Below are 13,119 nucleotides of genomic sequence, written 5' to 3' on the forward strand. Positions count from 1 at the left end.
CCCTGGAGTGAATCTACCCCCCGAAGTAAGTCCCTATGTTGTGATTTTTGCCGGGGTTCCTGAACTCAGGGAGGGTCAAAGGGAGACACACCTAGAGTTGAAAAACAAGATTATATACTGGTTAAATATACACAGACCTCTCCAAGGGAGGGAAAGGGGAGAAATCATCCATGTAAGAAGAGTACCATGGTTGGGAAACAGAGGAAAGGACATCGAGGGGGATTGCATTATTGCAAATTTCAGGAACCCAAAACTGGTGGAGTATATACTGGGAAACTATAACAAAAATGCAACCAGTACTATTCGAACTATGCCTCTGGCCTATTTTTACCCCAGACATGGCCTTATGTTCCCTCAGGGTCACAATTTGGGCAGGAAGGGAGGAGGAACAGATGGAGACTGGAGAAGGAAATATGAATACAGTTCTCTATCACTATTAAATCTGAATGGTCCGCAGTGGGAGAACAGATTTAGTCCCCTTCAATCGTTGGATGAAAATGATTGACTAACGAATTTAGAGGTAGGCCCGGTAAGGAAGACAATAAGGGCATCTACGAAGACAAATGAATTATCCTCAGAGGGAAGGCATACATCGAATTACCCAGAAATTGGCCCGCAAAGCCAGATTGGGGAGAGGCAAGACCCGCCACTAGGAAGGAGGGAGGTACATGAATTAGATACTCATGGTCCAAGGCTGTCCGGGACACAGGGGGCAAGGGTGAAAATAACATCTTGGAATATCGCAGGCCTAGCTGGAAAAATAAGCAATATAGAGTGGAGGAATCAACTAAGGGACTCCCATATAATAGCTTTACAGGAGACATGGGTTGTTGAGCCCGATAATCATCATTTAGAGGGGTATAAGTCCTTCTTTGTACCAGCTCAGGAAAGTAGGGCTGGTAGAGCAAAGGGAGGCCTAATAATATATGCTGATGTCAACTTAAAGGGGAAATGGACTGTGTCATCTTGGTCCTCAGACAACTTGCAAGCAGTAACCTTCCAGGGACAGGGGTTGAGGGTACAACTATTTAACCTCTATAACCCTGGCCCAGGAAGTGGCACTAATGCCGTGCTGGAGGAACTAGATCTTAGACTAAAACAGGAATCTGATCTAAGAAAAGGCGGAGAAAACATATTCGTCCTCTTAATGGGGGATCTAAATTGTCATCTTTGCTCACGGTTGATACCGGTAACTACTCACTGGGATCTTTGCCCACTTAAAAAGGGCCCACATTTGGAGCACACAGCTGAGGGTATACTAATAACAAAAATACTAGGGAGTCACTCACTAGCACACACTATTGATCTGGTAATTCCAGAACCTGAGGGCACCCTGATACCGACTTTTAAAGGAAGGGGATGTTCGTCTATTATAGACTACATCTTTATATCCACATTTGCTAAACACCGGATTGGGAAGGTAAACACTAAATGGAGTGCCTTTAGTTATCATAACCCCCTGGTAATAGAAATACCGTATAAGGATTATATGAAAATGAATAAACAGTTGGATACCATTTTACAACCTACCGATCAGGGTAGGCGTTTAAAATGGACAAAAATTAATGCCCCTGAATTTTATACCGCACTGGTGCAAAAGGGGAAAAAGTGGCTTGAGGAGTGCTTAGATCTTCAGATAGAGGGAGTCGACCTAGTCGCTGCTTTCAGGGAGCTAACTAAATGCGCTGAAAAACTATTGTTGACAAAAGGTCCCAGAAAACCAGTGACTCACCCAAGATGGTTTGACGTAAACTGTGCACGAGCACTAAGAAGTTTAAAGTCAAGTCTTAAGGCTAACCCGAGGGACATAGTGGAGGTGGCAAAGTACAGGAAAATCTATAGAACTAAGATTAAAGAAAGGAAAACTACCTTAAAAGCTGAATTATGGGCTGATTTAAGAGAGGCTGGTGAAAACAGAGATTTCACTGAATTCTGGAAGATTATAAATAGGCCCTCTTTCTATGATTGTAACACACCGGTCCTCAGCACAAATATCCTCCCACAGCAATGGGTAGCTCATTTTGAGAAACTTTACAATCATTCCAAGGTTTGTAAACAAGAAGGGGAATGGGTTGGTAATAGGAATGAGGCGCAGGATTTTACACTCATTGAGATCACGCAAGCAATTATTGGATTAACACCAAACAAAGCACCTGGGCCTGATGGCACTCCCCCAGATCTATATAAAAGTAATGTCGATTTGTGGGCACCAATTTTAATGAGAGTGCTAAACGCAGCTATTAAAACAGGACTCCCGAGGTCATGGTCTACTGCCTTAATAGTTCCTATTTTTAAAAAAGGAAACAAGGACAACCCCCAATGCTACAGACCTATATCATTGATTGATGTTTCGGCCAAAATACTGGGGCGGGTGGTTTTAAATCGTTTAATGGCCTGGACAGAAGAGCAGCTTACAATAGTTGATACCCAGTATGGCTTTAGAGCGGGAAAATCGACCAGCGATCAATGTTTAAATTTATATTTACTGGTCGCTAAATATACTAGTGCAAGTAATGGGACTATTTACATGGGATTTATGGACTTAGCAGCGGCCTTCGACAATGTGAATAGAAGCAAGCTCTGGGAAATGATGACTTCCTTGGGGATTGATCAGGGTTTGATAAACATTCTGAGAGAGCTACACTGGAACACTACAGCGAGGGTTCGCTATAGTATGGAGGGGGGGCAAACTGACTCCTTCCCATGTTCCAGTGGAGTAAGGCAGGGATGCATTCTTGCCCCCTTCCTATTCTCACTATATATAAACGATCTGGAGTCAACCCTCATAGCCAAGGCAGCCGATTGTCCTAGGGTAGGAAAGCACCAAATACCAGTCCTCCTATATGCGGATGACGCGGTTCTCCTTGCTAGGACACCGCGAAGTCTCCAAATATTGATTAATGGATTTGTGGATTTTATGTAAAAATTGGATCTGTCTGTAAATCTGACTAAATCCTTTGCGTTGATCGCAGGCAAAAAACGACGAAAAAAACGATGTTCAATATTGGGACCCATGTCATGGATATAGTAACTACCTTCCCGTATCTAGGCCTACTGTTCGACTGCAAAATTCAATTTGATAAGTTGTTGGAGGAACGCTGCTCCAAACTAGTTTCGTCATGTGGTGCAATCATGAATTTTGCACAAAGATTAGGCTGCTGGTCCCCCGAGCAAGTTATGACCTTATATAATTCAATAATTATAGCTAAAGCGGTATATGGAGCAGAGGTGTGGGGCTTCAGGGATGTTAAACAGCTACAAATGGAAGAAGATAAATTCATTCGTAGGATCCTGAAGATCCCACACGCGATACCAGCTGAAATTGAACATTCTGAACTTGGTATCCCATACATTGCTGATTTGATCAAAATTAAACCAGTTTTGGCTTGGCTCAGCATCTGGGCAAACCCGGATGCTAAGCTAAGCAAGGAAATTCTTAATGATTGCTTACAAAGGGATAAAGGAATGTCAATCCCATGGCTGAAATATGTTAAAGTAACTTTAGAATCTGTAGGCCAGCACGCACTTTTCAGTACCCCTGCTCTAATTTCAAGAAATAGTAAAATACAAATTAAAAGTCTGTTGCTGGATAAAATGGAATCCCTCAGGGAGACTAAAGCTTTCACATTGAAACGCTCAGTGGTAGCGCATTGTTTAGTTAAAGAGTCAGTGGGTATGGAACCCTATCTATTTCTCTTGCATAATCAACAGGATAGATTCTTAATGTGTCGTTTTAGGCTCAATTTGTTGCATAATATTTTATCTTATCCATCGGGTTTTACTGCGACTATTGAGCAGAAGGGTGCCTGCGGCTGCGACAATTTGTCTCCGCAGGACACCCTTCATTTTGTATTATTGTGCCCATTTTATTGTCTTCCTAGACGCATGTTTTTAATTGATATTTTAAAACGTGGAAAATTTCGACATGCGAAGGTAGCCTTGTTGTTCCTTCAAAGAGCAATTGATATGTATACACTATGTTCAGTGATAAGCTTTTTGAAAGCTGCAGTAAGACTAAGGAGCACTAGAGACTAATTCACTTTTCGCATCTATATGAATTGTAACAGTTCGGTTGATGGTTATTTTTATACTAATGAAATGTATAATTGTATATGTTGTGTATTTTTAAATATGTACTTTTTATGATGATTTTTTAACCATCGAAATAAAGAATTTGAACTGAACTGAACTGACTACCTTTCACACAACGCAAACACGGACACCACACTTGTTACACAATGGGCGGCATTGAAAGCAGTTATCAGGGGGGAGTTTATCGCGGTCTCCGTGGCTGACAATAAAGAGCGTGGGCGTAAAATGGAGGAACTCACACAACAGACTCGAGAGCTGGAGCAGATGCACCAGAGGACGGGAGCCCCGAGGGTGTGGCGTCAGCTTAAAGCTGTGCACCGCCAGCTAGCGGCGCTTGATCAAGATAGGGCGGAATTTGCAGCGCTGCGACTGCAGCATGCATATTATGCTGGGGGAGACAGATGCGGGCACCTCCTTGCCCATAAATTGAGAGACGTTTGCCAACGGCACGGAGTCAAGGAGCTCATCTGTTCAGATGGCACTAGCGTGTCTGAAGACGGTGCTATAGCGGAGACCTTCCGTGACTTTTATGCCACCCTCTACACGGGGGCCTCGTTAGACTACTCTGAGGGGGCGGCCTTTCTGGATTCTGTTGCCTTGCCTGCACTGACAAAGGCTCAGGCTGATTATCTGGACAGAGACATTCAGACGGAAGAGGTCATAGCCGCTATATCCCGTCTCAAGCTGGGGAAAGCCCCCGGTCCGGATGGCTTCTCCACTATTTTGTACAAAAAGTTTTGCACCATGCTCGCTCCGATTCTCGTCCAGCTGTTTAACTCCTTTGCCGTCCAGGGGGCATATCAAGTGATCTCCTAGAGGCCTCCATAGCGGTGATCCCTAAACCCGGGAAGGACAGATCTCGTTGCGGAGCATATCGCCCAATCTCCCTTCTCAATATAGATTTTAAATTGTACACAGGGATTCTAGCTGCTCGTCTGGGCCCTCATATGCCAGGACTCATCGACCCGTATCAGGCCGAGTTTATCCCGGGGCGGCAAACATCGGATAATACTAAACGGATCTTGCATCTTATTGAGAAGGTTTCCCGGGTCCCGGGGGAGTACATGATGCTAGCCATCGATGCTGAAAAAGCATTTGACCATGTGCACTGGCCCTACTTGGAGCAGGTATTAGAAAAGGTGGGGATGGGGGAACGATTTCGCACATATGTACTCAACTGCTATAGGTTCCCCACAGCCACGGTCCGTGTGAATGGTTACACATCCTCCCGGTTCTATATTGAAAGAGGTACGAGGCAGGTTTGCCCACTGTCGCCCCTTCTCTTTGCCCTGTATATGGAACCTTTAGCTCAGAGAATGCGGCAGAACTCAGAGGTCAAAGGGATTAAATTCGGGAGCTCCGTCCATACGATTAGCTTATATGCAGAGGATGTGCTGATCTCACTCGCGGAGCCGAGAAGCGCATTGCCGGCATGCTGGGCAGACCTGAACACCTTTGCCCGAGCTTCTGGTTTTAAGGTGAATGCTGACAAATCCATGGCCCTAGATCTATCCTTGTCACGTTCCACCCGGGAACACCTACAAACCTTGCTCCCTATTCAATGGGCGACGGATACAATGCCGTACCTGGGGATCCAGCTGGCTCCCTCCCTCCCTGAGGTGGTTAATACTAATTATTCGATATTGCGCCGGAAGATCTGTCAAGATATACTACCCCCTTTAGTGGCTAGGTAAAATTGCAGCAGTCAAAATGATCATTCTGCCACAGATCCTTTATCTCTTTCGCACTATCCCTCTGCAGCCACCGGTGGGGTGGATTCGTCGGACGCAATCTGACTTGGCCCAGTCTATTTGGAACGGTCGGAAACCTCGCATGCGACAGGCGCTAGTGACACTGGTGCCGGAAGACGGAGGGCTGGGGATCCCTGATCTCCAGCTCTACTTCTAGGCAGCACAGTTACGGTATTTGGTGGAGTGGAGCAGATGGGAATCGGAGAAACATTGGTTGTTTCAAGGTCAGGCGGTGGCGGCGCGACCCTTGCAGGAAATTCCTTTCCTGCGCAAGCCCCATAGGCCCCCGAATCTCTACGCCTCGTATATCACGAGGGTCCCCCTGGAAGTGTGGGACGCCACTAACATTAAACACAAACTCACAACCTTCCCTTCCCCACTCACCCCGTTGGCTGACAATCCTGATTTCAACCCTGGAATGGATAAGGCAGCGTTTGCGGGCTGGAGTTCGGCTGGTTGCCGGTGTCTGTATCATATATATGGCAATGGAGGGGTCAACTCGTTTGCCCAGTTGAAGCAGGACTTCGGGTTCCCGGAGACAGAGAGACTAAGATATTTACAAGTGAGGCATTGGGCACTTCAACCACAGGTCCGCCCTGAGGCGGACAGGCGCCTTTCCTCTTACGAAAGATGGCTTGTCACCCGTACGTCAGACAAAAATCTCATCTCTGACCTTTTTAAGCGGCTGCAGATCAAACACGCACACATACACAACCCTAGCAGGAAACGGTGGGAGCGTGAGTTGGGTAGGACACTCAGCCACAAAGAGTGGGAGGGAATATATTACAGGGCAAGACACTCTGCGTACCACATGGGGCTTACGGAGACACTTACGAAGATTGTGACATACTGGTACTACACCCCGGAACGCTTACATACAATGGACAGAGCCCGAGAGGCTACGTGTTGGAGGGGTTGCGGACAGTTGGGCAACCTGGTACACTTACTTTGGGAGTGCGAACACGTTCAACCTTACTGGACCCAGGTGCTGGATGAGGTGGACAAGCACTTTGAGACTGAGATACCACGCTTTCCAGCCTATGTACTGTTGGGTCTTCCTAATTCTCTGACCTATCCCTTAAAATCTCGTAGAGGTAGACAGATGGCCATAGCACTAGGGTCGGCGACACAAAACATACTTATGCACTGGGGCACCCCCAACATTCCAACATTTACAGGCTGGTTGCACCGCCTGTGGTATGTCCTTGGTATGGAGAAATTGGCACTTACAATGGCGGGAGAGGGAACCCGATATGATGAGCTGTGGCAACCATTTCTGTCGCTTTTGACGGCCGAATTTCGGGAGGTCACATGAGCCCGCTACCTCCGGTTGTTGCGTCTTACGGAGACAAAACGGGTGGATTGCTGAAAGGGTAGGGAGGGCTTAGTATGGCTTTGGGGGATGGACGTGGAGCACGAACAGGGAGGGGGAGGAGAGGGGAGATACCGGGGTTTTTCTCTTCTTCCCCCTTTTTTTTCTTTTTTTTTTTCTCTTATTTAATTGTTAATTTAAGCGTGCTATCTGTCAGCTAAGTGCACACTGGTGGGATGGTGCTCTACGGTCACTTAGATCAGTGGCTGTGTCGCACTCTTACGAGATGGTAGCTATATGTATATTGTATGCTGTTTTTGAATTGCAATAAATAAAAGCATTTAAACCATAAAATCAAAGGGTTATGATCCGACAGAACCTTCGGCATCTTCCTTATGTTTGCACTAACCAAAAGGACAGAAGAGGCAAAAAAATAATCAAGCCTAACATATTTCTGATGGGGGCCCGAGAAGTAGGTATAGCCTAGGTCCCTTGGCATTCTGGCGGTCCAGATATCGACCAGCCCATGGCTGGTGGTCAGAGCCACTAATGCTTTGTACACCTGGGGCTTTCTCCCATGGTAATCTATAGTAAGTGACCGCTTGCCTCCAAGTGTATGTTAAAATCCCCATACAAGATAAGGGGGGGAAGGCCAAGCGGCTAGTTCTAACTCCAGTTCCTCCAACATTCCTGGATCAATTAGATTTGGCCCATAGACGGTGCATACCGTAGGCCCATCTGATAACGAGGCTATAGCCCATCGCCCCCATTTATCTGATAACTTGCGTTTTGCCTGTGGTAATCGATTGGAGATATGAATTGCGATCCCTCTAGTAGTGGTAGTCTGGGTAGAGCAGATTGCCTGAGTATAGCCTGCGATTAGATTTAGCCCTCTTTTCTGCCAGGGGATATGGGTTTCTTGTTGGCAGATTACATCTACCCCTAATGACCTAAGTACCTCAATTACTCTAACCCTCTTCCCCCTATCGTTCAATCCCCTAAAATTAATTGAGCAAATAGTTAGCTTACCCATTACTAAGGAAAACTGTGCAACTAAGTCGAATACTATACATTTCTAGCAAAATAATGTAACAGATCTTGTTCCTGCGAAAGTAGGCTTCCTTCTGCTTTTCTGGTTTTTCGTCCCCCCTACTTCCACCCTGAACCCCATCCCCCCTGCCACCAGCATGCCCGCCCCCTGCCCTCCCCCTAACAGGGGAAAAACAGACCTGATCTGGTCTGTGAGTGATGGACAGCGTTGCCTCCTCCAACTAGTGGCCTATCGTACATACAAAGATAAAAGAGCATACCGAGTGACACTATACCCCATCAATGACCTTAAGAAAAAAATACCAAAGAAAAAAACCCTCATTTATGAACTTCTACCAACAGCAGGACTCCCGTTCGCAGAGAGAGCAGGAGGAGCATTACCAGCAATACCAGCTATGGGGCCAAAAGCGGCAAGAGGGCAAGGAGCAGTTCAGCATATGGCGTCTGGGACATCCCTTCAGCCAGCCAAGCAGACTCTGGCAGCGGACGCTGCCCACGGATTACCCACGACAGGACACCGGCAGAAAATCCGAATGGAATCCAGCCAAGAGGGGAAGGGAAAGAGCGCACAGCCCCGGTCGCCACGGACCGGTCCCTCTGTGATCGAGCTTCTTCGGAGTGCCGAGAATGAAGCCATGTCAGCGGCCGGTGCAGGACAGAACCCTGCCTATGGTCAGGTAGGCGGCCAGAGGGCCGTGCAGGTACTGGTTACAACAGGAGGTGGGGACATTGACACATCTGGGGAGTTTGTGGCACTGGAGGTGCATAAGTTATGGACTGGGGAGAGTGCATTGAGTGCACTGAGTACTGGGGAGCCTTTGGGAGGAGAGGAAGCTATTACTGAAGTTGTTAGGTGCCCGGAGCAAGGAACTGAGTGTAACACAGCAGTAACCCCCGAGGTAACCGGTGAGAGTGAAAGGGGCAGCGGAGGATCCGCAGGTACCACGGCTCAGCTCACCTCCCAACCACTGCAGCCGGGGCAGGGGGCCCTTCAAACCACTCCTACCCCAAGTAGAGGTGATCCATTTCCACATACGAACCTCGACACTGGACATAAGCGCTCTAGTAAAGCATATACTGGACGAACCAGTGGGCTCGTGCCAGCCCCTTCTGAGACGGATGTGCATGCAGGCCTAAAGCAACATAGGGCATTAAGGCCCAAAAAACCAGGGGCTTATAGGGAACGTGAGCCAGATTCAGAGGCCAATGATTTGTTCGTCTCTCTATCAGATGCCACCTGGTCAGATGTGGACTTGGCTTCAGGGACCAATTCAGATTCATTTGCTGTGCATTCAAAGATCGATGTAATTAGGAACACAAAAGAAGAACACTTTTTGTTATTTCTCAAGTGTGCTGGAAACAAATACTTTAGTATGATCAAAAAAATTATTACACTAGTTGATGCAATTTCCACACATTTCTGTTTGTGTACTGTATTGTTTTATTTGTAAAACTTTATGTCTGTGGAAATGTAATGGTCATTTCAGTTAACATTTGTGTTGTATGTAATGACAGTGTGCTACCATACCATGCATACTCCGCTCTACTCCACTGTACTCTGCACCACTCCACACCACTGCACTCTACTCTGCACCACTCCACTTTACACCACTCCGCGCCACTGCACTCTGCACTATTCCGCTCTATGCCACTGCACTCTATGCCACTTCATGCTACGCTTCTCTGCTCTACCCTGTTCTACTCTACTCTTTGACACTCTACTCTACGCCACTGCACTCTACCCTACTCCAGTCTAGGCCACATCAATCTACTCTGTTTCAACTCCACACGATGCCACTGTACTCTACACCACTCTGCAACACTGCACTCTATGCCAGTACAGCCAACGCGAATACACTTTACTCTGTAATTCTCTATGTCCTTGCACTTTACCCCAATCCACTGTATGCCACTCTTATACTACTGTGCACCACTGCACTCTATGCCACTGCACTCTGCAGAACTTTACTCTACGCCATTACACTCTATGCCACTCTATGCAACTGCACTCTATTCTGCATCACTCTATGTCACTTCACTCTACTCAGAAACAATATACTCTACGCCACTGCACTCTATGCCACTCTACTCCACTCCACTGTATGCCACTCTACTCTTGACCACGCCCACTACGCCAATGCACTCTACACAACTGCACTCTACTCTGTATCACTGTTTCTACTCTGCATCACTGTACTCTATGCCACTGATCTCTATGCTACTCTACTACACTGCACTCTGACACGCTAGTCTGCACTCTCTGCCACTGAACTCTACTCCACTCTGCGCTACTCCACTCTATGCTACTGCACCCTATAACACAGCACTCTACTCTGCACCACTCTAAGCTACTCCACACCACTCAATGCCACTCGAGTCTACTCTGCACTCTACGCCACTGCACTCTATGCCACTCGACTCTGCTCCACGGCCCACTGCATCACTCAACCTTGCACCACTCCACTCTGCAACACTCTACTCTGCGCCACTCTACTCTGCGCCCCTCCACTCTCTGCCACTCTACTATGCACGACTAATCAACGCCACTGCATTCTACGACGCTGCATTGAATGCCACTGCACTCAATGCCACTGCACGCAATGCCATTGCACTCTGCAACACTCCGCCAAAGCACTCTACACCAGCCCAGTGTACCCTATGCCACTCCAGTATATGCCACTCTACGCAGCTCCACACTACGCCACTCCAATACACAACACTCTCTGCCACCCCCACTCTACAACACTTTGCTCTTCGCCATTCCACTCTGACACTTCATGCGACTCTGCTCTATAACCACTAACTTTTAACCATGCTGAACAGCAGCCACGCTGGTGTACAACCATGCTAAAACACATTGAGCCTGATATGATAGCATTGGGACCGCCACCGTCAGGCCGTTGGTGGCAGTCCCACGACATCTAGCCCATCGGCCCAACCGTCGCATTAGGATGCAGGCAGTCGGAGCTTGGCTGTCGGGTGGGGGGAGACCGCCGCTTCTAACAGGATCAAGGACCCAGTTGGTGCTATGGTCAGACTCCTGTCCCTACAATGAGGGCACCGCCGTAGGAATTAGGATGCCCTTTTCTGACAGCCTGTTCATGGTGGTCCGACTGCCATATACAGGCTGTCAGAAAAGGATTTGGGGCCCCTGTGGTACCACCACGCACATCCATGCACTGTGTGCCAGGCACCACATGGTGCTTCGCACACGATGCATGGATGTGCACTTAGTCCCTTTTTTAACAGCGGCTTGTGCTAAAGGCATTTTAGAACCACCTGCATGGCGGTCCTATCATAATCGAGCAGGTGGGACCACTGACACGTTATCTAATGGACACCTGCCCGATATGATGGTGGTTGGATGCTCATCCGCCAGCCATCATAATCAGGCTCTTTGGCAAAGCCAATAGCTCTTGCATAGGCAAACCCTATTGGCTGTGCCAATAATTGTTAACTACCTTGGTGCACTCAACAATGCTCCACCTATACTCAAACACACTTCAGCACTCTGCTGACTCTCACAGAGCACACCTTTATCACACCACTGCACATCGTCCCATACTCTGTACAAATCCCAGACTTTCAATGCTCTGCGCAGCTAAACTCTGCACACTTGCATCCACAATATACATCATTTTTGCCACATTCTGCAGAACTGAATCCAGCTTTGCCCACCACCAGCAGTGCTCAGCACACCTTCAGCCATGGTCATCTCTGCTACAAGCGTGTCGAGGAGGTGAAGATTCTGCAATAGAAGAGGGCTGGACATGGAAAGAAAGTGGACACAAAGAAGGCCCTGGGAGAGAGGAGACACCCTGAAATAAGATAAGAGTTTTGGTGGAGCAGTTCAGATAGTAACAAAGAAAAAACAAGCTCTGGCAAAGCCAATACGGCTCAGCTTTAAATAGACGAGCTATTGGCTTGGATAATGCTTGTTTTTACCAGCATGCAAACACAAATGTAAATACACATGGGCAAGCATGCCTGGCAATCTTAGAATTGGTTTCCTCTTAAAGGAAATACACTCCAAGTGGGCCATCATGTGTGTGGCAAGATGCATGCATGTACATGTGTCATGATGCGTGTGTGCATGTGCTTCATGATGCAGCTGCCATTTTCTTTTTTTTTTATTCACCATTCTGAGATGGCAGACACCCATCTTAAAGCAGTAAACTAAAAAACAACGCAAGAGCTATTTAATATTTCAAATATATAAATGAAAAAAAATTTAAACAATGAGAAGAGCAACATAGGTAGCAATACGAGCCAGGGTTTTGGCGGGATGTGAGCAAGAAAGAAGTAGCACACGTGGGTAGGCGCACGAAAACAGCACAAGGGGAGTAAGAAAAACACATGTGCTTCCATGGAATGCCAAAAATAAAAGAGAAAGTAGTTCCAGTAATGACTTCAACATCTCACGCTTAAGGACTACTACTCATTTTGAACCTTGAGAGGTATGTCCTCTCCTGTCCTTGAGACTAGCGTGGCATCTGAGAACCATGTGGTTTTCTCTGGAGAACCCAAAATACGCTGATAATTATTGTTCAAAAACAGGTTTGACAAATACAGTTTCAGCACTGATAGCTTTTGTAAACAACTGTGACTGGGGGCGGTGCTGGGTGCAACAATATGCGACATGTATGTATGTTCTTATTTTCATGCCATAAATCATATTATACGGTAAAATGCATAAAAGAATTGCAGTGCAGGTAACAAATAGCAGGTCAAAAATAGGCGTGGGCGGTGATCACCGCTCCGTTTGCGGAGTTTTCTGCACTTTGCACTCCGCGGAGCTTGCGGAGTGCAGAAATCTCCGCTCCTCGTAGCATAGCGTGTTTTTTTCCCAGCTCATGCCAACGCTCAAGTAGAATTTCTACCTGAGCGGTACTCTGCCACTTGCGGAACTCCGCT

The 13,119-nt window shown here is 47.1% G+C and overlaps 2 protein-coding genes across 3 annotated transcripts in view; one reads left to right on the plus strand and one right to left on the minus strand.

Annotated features, from left to right (window-relative positions):
• Positions 1-13,119, minus strand: part of NT5DC1 (5'-nucleotidase domain containing 1) — a 1,278,063-nt gene that overhangs the window by 1,003,211 nt on the left and 261,733 nt on the right. The gene's annotated exons all lie outside the window — the stretch shown is intronic.
• Positions 1-13,119, plus strand: part of COL10A1 (collagen type X alpha 1 chain) — a 170,342-nt gene that overhangs the window by 151,310 nt on the left and 5,913 nt on the right. The window lies entirely within an intron of this gene.

The sequence above is a fragment of the Triturus cristatus genome, chromosome 6 (assembly GCF_964204655.1).
Source record: "Triturus cristatus chromosome 6, aTriCri1.1, whole genome shotgun sequence".
NCBI lineage: Eukaryota > Metazoa > Chordata > Amphibia > Caudata > Salamandridae > Triturus > Triturus cristatus.